Source organism: Cherax quadricarinatus, chromosome 67, assembly GCF_038502225.1.
Source record: "Cherax quadricarinatus isolate ZL_2023a chromosome 67, ASM3850222v1, whole genome shotgun sequence".
In the NCBI taxonomy this organism is placed as follows: domain Eukaryota; kingdom Metazoa; phylum Arthropoda; class Malacostraca; order Decapoda; family Parastacidae; genus Cherax; species Cherax quadricarinatus.
Window position 1 is genome coordinate 4,145,937 of NC_091358.1, and position 7,500 is coordinate 4,153,436.

The 7,500-nt window shown below is 45.5% G+C and overlaps 1 protein-coding gene across 1 annotated transcript in view; it reads right to left on the bottom strand.

Annotated features, from left to right (window-relative positions):
* The window catches only part of LOC128699631 (ras association domain-containing protein 10-like), a 454,877-nt gene that overhangs the window by 171,635 nt on the left and 275,742 nt on the right, over nucleotides 1-7,500 (bottom strand). The gene's annotated exons all lie outside the window — the stretch shown is intronic.

Genomic DNA, 7,500 nt, shown 5'->3' on the forward strand with positions numbered 1-7,500 from the left:
GTACACAACCTTAAACAAAACTTCTATACAAAATCACAGGATTGCTCATTATGCCAGGTAGTCTCATGATAGATTGGTGACGCTCCACCTGTGACTACGTTCCAAAACACCATGCTACGCCAGTTGATGTATGGTTATATAACGCATTTAACTGTAATTGTACCATACACTGATAACATAGCTAGTGGGGTTAAAGGATATTAGAAGCATAAATCTGAACCGTAGAAATATTATAGGAATGTTATAGAGGAATCCCAAGTAGGTCATATTAATCGACACTGAGAAGAATAGTAGAGAATATTTAGGAAAATATGAAGAGATGTATCTTCTAGTTTCATAACACTTGACTTCTCAAAACCCTCTTACCCCAAATGGGGGGGGGGGATGTGGCATGGTGGCAGTGGTGGGTGTGACACCGGTCGTTGGCTCACAGTCTGAGAGAGCCAACAGCAGGTGACTGAACCACACTGCACTATTCTGAAAAAAAACTTCCCCTCACTCCTTCATTTGCAGCCTTGCAACACTGCATAGCTCCTGATGACGCACTGAGAAGTGTGAAAGTCTGCGATTGTTTGCATATATATATATATATATATATATATATATATATATATATATATATATATTTCATTATTCATAATTATCATTTTTGTGGAGAATAATTATTTAAATTTCTAATTATACAGTTCAATATAATTACTGTGCACTGAGTATATAGATGGTTATAGTCACGGGGAAGCGCTAAACTAGGATGGGTTTTAATGTTTTGGAAATGACAAGTAACCAGGTTTGATCCCTACAAGAGGAGGATTACTTAAGAACATAAGAACATAAGAACGAAGGAACACTGCAGAAGGCCTACTGGCCCATGCGAGGCAGGTCCAAGTCTCCTACCGGCTTAAGCCAATGCACCCAACCTAGTCAGGTCAGGTCACATTGACTTAAGGGAGGAACACGGCAACCGACCTGTTAGCACAAGCTATCAGGTCTAACTCACACCCACCCACATCTACTCATGTATTTATCCAACCTATTTTTAAAGCTACACAACGTTCTGGCCTCTATAACGGTACTTGGGAGTCTGTTCCACTCATCCACAACTCTATTACCAAACCAGTACTTTCCTATATCCTTCCTGAATCTGAATTTTTCCAACTTAAAACCATTGCTGCGAGTCCTGTCTAGGCTAGATATTTTCAGCACACTATTTACATCCCCTTTATTTATTCCTGTCTTCCATTTATACACCTCAATCATATTCAGGTCCTCGGGGGACAAAAAAGGAAACCGTTCATCAGACTATGTACATCTGTACACGATATGTACATTTATATGCGGTATGTATAATAACAGTCAGTATGACGCAGTTAATTGGTGAAGACTGAGTAGTCTCGACTATTAACTGTGAATAAACTGTCATAAGACGCCCAGATAGTAGGTGATATAATGTGAGCCAGCTGTCAGGCTGAGAGAGTCTGCCGGCTTGGTGCAATTACCTAGACCAGGGGAATCAGCTGTGAGGGATAAGTTAATGTTTAAAATAAGGATTAAACTATTGGTGTATTTACACTCTGAATGTATACACAGTGTATTTACCCTGAGAGACGTACATCTCTTTGTGAATATACACTGAGAAAAATACATCTCTCGTGTATATACTTACACTGAAAGACATACACCTCTCTGTGTATTTTCTCCTTTATCAACCCGCCTCTGAAAGGTTAACACAGCAGCCACCAGACCTGGTCTCGGACCGGCCTGCGGGGGCGGTGACCCCCCATGGAAGCGACTACAGGTAACCAGGTATGTTCACAGCTGGTTGACACGACCCTTAGCAACGTAGCTTTGTATAGGTGAGTTAAATGGGATATATTGCAACACGTCCCAGGTAATGTATTAAGAGCTTGCAACACTCACTCCAGTCATCTTAGTAGATAATCTATCTACCGTCATCTGGGGAGATAATCTACCTCCTGTCCAGGGAGAGGAAAATAGGAAGAAATTACTAATGCTGTACAAATCTATACAATAAATACAGCTTACGTAATGGCGGCAACTATCCGGAAGAATATGAGTGGAACTTAATCCTCTCAGGAAGTGATCGAATCCTACAACCAAGGGGATCAAATTCCACTCAGAAGGGATTAACTGATCGTCAGCTGTTGCTGACCCTTCCACGGGGGTTTCCTGCCTCTATTGTGGTGACGCTTGTCTTGTACCATCTTATCACAGAATTTACATAAATCAATGGATTTTTTTACTCAGTAATGGGTAAAATAAGCAAATCGTCTCTTAACTGAGATGTGGCTAACTCTGCGCTGATTTAGGACCTTACAAAAAAAAGGTCAATGAAGCTCTGGTAATCAGAATGTCAACAATGTTCCGCCATCTTGTTGATCAGCTGTAGACCAGGTGTGTCAGATCATTAAGTGGACCAGGTGGGCAGGTGACATTATTATCTGGTTCTAGGGATCAGCGCACCTTAGGGCGAGCAAGTTTCTAGATTCACTGGTAAATTGACCTCCAGGGTACAACGTGTTGGCTTGTGTGTGTGTGTGTGTGTGTGTGTGTGTGTGTGTGTGTGTGTGTGTGTGTGTGTGTGTGTGTGTGTGTGTGTGTGTGTGTGTGTGTGTGTGTGTGTGTGTGTGTGGACTGAACACCTATCATGACTGAGGGACTGATATCCTCACCTTCAACAGTCTGCCATTGACTGTCAACACGTCCCAACACTAAAGACACCAACATGTGTCTTATTTACCAGCTTGTCAACACTGTATTATCACCCTGATGATCGCGGGGCTCGAACCACAGCTGGCCCCACCTCAAAAATGAATCAACCGACAGTGACTGGATTTTGAACCAAATAAGAGAGAAACTTGTATTAAACAATACAGGAAGAACAGAGTGAGAAGACATGAGAATAAGAGGAGGAGGAGGAAGGCAGAAGAATAATCATGGGGTTTAAGGGAGGAGAGAGAATGGGAGATATGGAAGGAGAGCAGACAAGACTTGAATAATAATAAATAGAGAGAAAACACAGACAGAAAACGAAGAGAAAGAGAAGAGTGTGGGTACGCGCGGTTTAGTTGGCAGCGCACTCACTGTGGGTCTGGGATCGATCCCCAGCACGGATGCAAACGTTGGGCGTGTTTCTTTACACCTACTGTTGGCCTTCACCTAGCAGTAAGTAGGTACCTGGGTGTTAGTCACCTTCCATCTGCTGCTCCTGTTCACCTAGCAGTAAGTAGTTACCTCGGCGTTAGTCGACTGGTGTGGGTGGCATCCTGGGTGACAAGATTAACATAAGTTGCCAGAAATGCTCTACATAATCAGGGGACTGAACACACAAGACTGAGGGACTGACCACCTCATATCTACAGCTCCAGTACTGCTGTCACCTCTGTATTTCGACTGAAAAAGTCTACTGAGCAGGCGAAACGTCTTGGCGGTGATTATACCAAACTGCTGTACACGTGGCAGAGGCACCAACACACATACACAGGTGTCAGAGGCACAAACACACATACACAGGTGTCAGAGGCACCAACACACATACACAGGTGGCAAAGGCACCAACATACATACAGAGGTGTCAGAGGCACCAACACACATACACAGGTGTCAGAGGCACCAACACACATACACAGGTGTCAGAGGCACCAACACACATACACAGGTGTCAGCGGCACCAACACACATACACAGGTGGCAGAGGCACCAACACACATACAGAGGTGTCAGAGGCACAACACACATACAGAGGTGTCAGAGGCACCAACACACATACACAGGTGGCAGAGGCACCAACACACATACAGAGGTGTCAGAGGCACCAACACACATACAGAGATGTCAGAGGCACCAACACACATACAGAGGTGTCAGAGGCACCAAGACACACACACACACACACACACACACACACACACACACACACACACACACACACACACACACATACACACACACAAACCTACTGGAGTTCTATGACATGGTGACAGCAGTAAGACAAGAGAGAGAGGGGTGGGTGGATTGCATTTTCTTGGACTGCAAGAAGGCGTTTGACACAGTTCCACACAAGAGATTGGTGCAAAAACTGGAGGACCAAGCAGGGATAACAGGGAAGGCACTACAATGGATCAGGGAATACTTGTCAGGAAGACAGCAGCGAGTCATGGTACGTGGCGAGGTGTCAGAGTGGGCACCTGTGACCAGCGGGGTCCCGCAGGGGTCAGTCCTAGGACCAGTGCTGTTTCTGGTATTTGTGAACGACATGACGGAAGGAATAGACTCTGAGGTGTCCCTGTTTGCAGATGACGTGAAGTTGATGAGAAGAATACACTCGATCGAAGACCAGGCAGAACTACAAAGGGATCTGGACAGGCTGCAGACCTGGTCCAGCAATTGGCTCCTGGAGTTCAATCCCACCAAGTGCAAAGTCATGAAGATTGGGGAAGGGCAAAGAAGGCCGCAGACGGAGTACAGTCTAGGGGGTCAGAGACTACAAACCTCACTCAAGGAAAAAGATCTTGGGGTGAGTATAACACCAGGCACATCTCCTGAAGCGCACATCAACCAAATAACTGCTGCAGCATATGGGCGCCTAGCAAACCTCAGAACAGCATTCCGACATCTTAATAAGGAATCATTCAGGACCCTGTACACCGTGTATGTTAGGCCCATATTGGAGTATGCGGCACCAGTTTGGAACCCACACCTAGCCAAGCACGTGAAGAAACTAGAGAAAGTGCAAAGGTTTGCAACAAGACTAGTCCCAGAGCTAAGAGGTATGTCCTACGAGGAGAGGTTAAGGGAAATCAACCTGACGACACTGGAGGACAGGAGAGATAGGGGGGGACATGATAACGACATACAAAATACTGAGAGGAATTGACAAGGTGGACAAAGACAGGATGTTCCAGAGATTGGACACAGTAACAAGGGGACACAGTTGGAAGCTGAAGACACAGATGAATCACAGGGATGTTAGGAAGTATTTCTTCAGCCACAGAGTAGTCAGTAAGTGGAATAGTTTGGGAAGCGATGTAGTGGAGGCAGGATCCATACATAGCTTTAAGCAGAGGTATGATAAAGCTCACGGCTCAGGGAGAGTGACCTAGTAGCGATCAGTGAAGAGGCGGGGCCAGGAGCTCGGACTCGACCCCCGCAACCTCAACTAGGTGAGTACACACATACACACACACACATACACACACACACACACACACACACACACACACACACACACACACACACACACACACACACACACACACACAGGTGTGAGAGGCACCAACACACACACACACACACACACACACACACACACACACACATGTTGATAAATTAGACACATGTGCAACTCTTGGGTATCTTTATTGAGGAAACGTTTCGCCACACAGTGGCTTCATCAGTCCATACATAGGAGAAACTTGAAGAACAGGAGGAGAATGAGGTAATCAGTCCCTCAACCTTGAGTCGATGTGTTCAGTCCATCAATCTTGAGTAGAATACGGCATATGAGCGGAGAAGCAGCTTATAAATCGTATGGCAGGAGAGGTGCAGCAGTCATAGGTGGTGTCACATTTGTTCAATGTGGAAGTAGGTCGTGCCCAAGAATTAGGCAAGCGAAGAATTCCAAAGTATTAAGATCCCAAGAAGTTGCAGTGTCTGACAGGTTTGTAGATGAATGGTTCAGAGAACCGACATGTTGATAAATTAGACACTTCTTGGGATCTTAATACTTAGGAATTCTTCGCTTGCCTAATTCTTGGGCACGACCTACTTCCACATTGAACAAATGTAACACCACCTATGACTGCTGCACCTCTCCTGCCATACGGTTTATAAGCTGCTTCTCCGCTCATCTGCCGTATTCTACTCAAGATTGATGGACTGAACACATCGACTCAAGGTTGAGGGACTGATTACCTCATTCTCCTCCTGTTCTTCAAGTTTCTCCTATGTATGGACTGATGAAGCCACTGTGTGGCGAAACGTTTCCTCAATAAAGATACCCAAGAGTTGCACATGTGTCTAATTTATCAACATGTCGGTTCTCTGAACCATTCATCTACAAACACACACACATACACACACACACACACACACACACACACACACACACACACACACACACACACACACACACACACACACACACGTATCAGAGGCACTAACACACACACACACACACGTATCAGAGGCACTAACACACACACACAGGTGTGAGAGGCACCAACACACACACATACACATACACACACACACACACACACACACACACACACACACACACACACACACACACACACACATGATCATGGGTGACTTTAACCACAAGGAGATCGATTGGGAGAACTTGGACCCACATGGGGGCCAAGATACATGGAGGGCTAAGATGATGGAGGTGGTACTGGAAAACTTCATGTGCCAACACGTAAGGGACACTACAAGAGAGAGAGGAGAGGATGAACCAGCAAGGCTGGACTTAGTATTCACCTTGAGTAGTGCAGATATTGAGGACATCACATATGAAAGACCCCTTGGGGCCAGTGACCATGTGGTTTTAAGCTTCGAATACACAGTAGAGCTACAAGTGGAGGGAGAAGCAGGAAGGCCAGGACGAATGAAGCCAAACTACAAGAAAGGGGACTACACAGGAATGAGGAACTTCCTGAACGGGGTTCAGTGGGACAGAGAACTGGCAGGGAAGCCAGTTAATGAGATGATGGAATATGTAGCAACAAAATGCAAGGAGGCTGAGGAGAGGTTTGTACCCAAGGGTAACAGGAATAATGAAAAAGCCAGGATGAGCCCATGGTTTACCCAAAGGTGCAGGGAAGCAAAAACCAAGTGTGCTAGGGAATGGAAGAAATATAGAAGGCAAAGGACCCAGGAGAATAAGGAGAGCAGTCGTAGAGCCAGGCTAAGGAAGGAAGGAGGAGAGATAACAAGAAATGACCGTGAAGTATGTGAGGAACTCAACAAGAGATTCAAAGAAGTGTTCACAGAGGAGACAGAAGGGGCTCCAGAAAGACGGAGAGGTGGGGCACACCACCATGTGCTGGACACAGTGCACACAACCGAGGAAGAAGTGAAGAGGCTTCTGAGTGAGCTAGATACCTCAAAGGCAATGGGGCCAGATAACATCTCCCCATGGGTATTGAGAGAGGGAGCAGAGGCGCTATGTGTACCCCTAACAACAATATTCAATACATCTATCGAAACAGGGAGATTGCCTGAGGCATGGAAGACAGCAAATGTAGTCCCAATCTTTAAAAAGGGAGACAGACATGAAGCATTAAACTACAGACCAGTGTCACTGACATGTATAGTATGCAAAATCATGGAGAAGATTATCAGGAGAAGAGTGGTGGAACACCTAGAAAGGAACGATCTCATCAACAGCAGCCAACATGGTTTCAGGGACGGGAAATCCTGTGTCACAAACCTACTGGAGTTCTATGACATGGTGACAGCAGTAAGACAAGAGAGAGA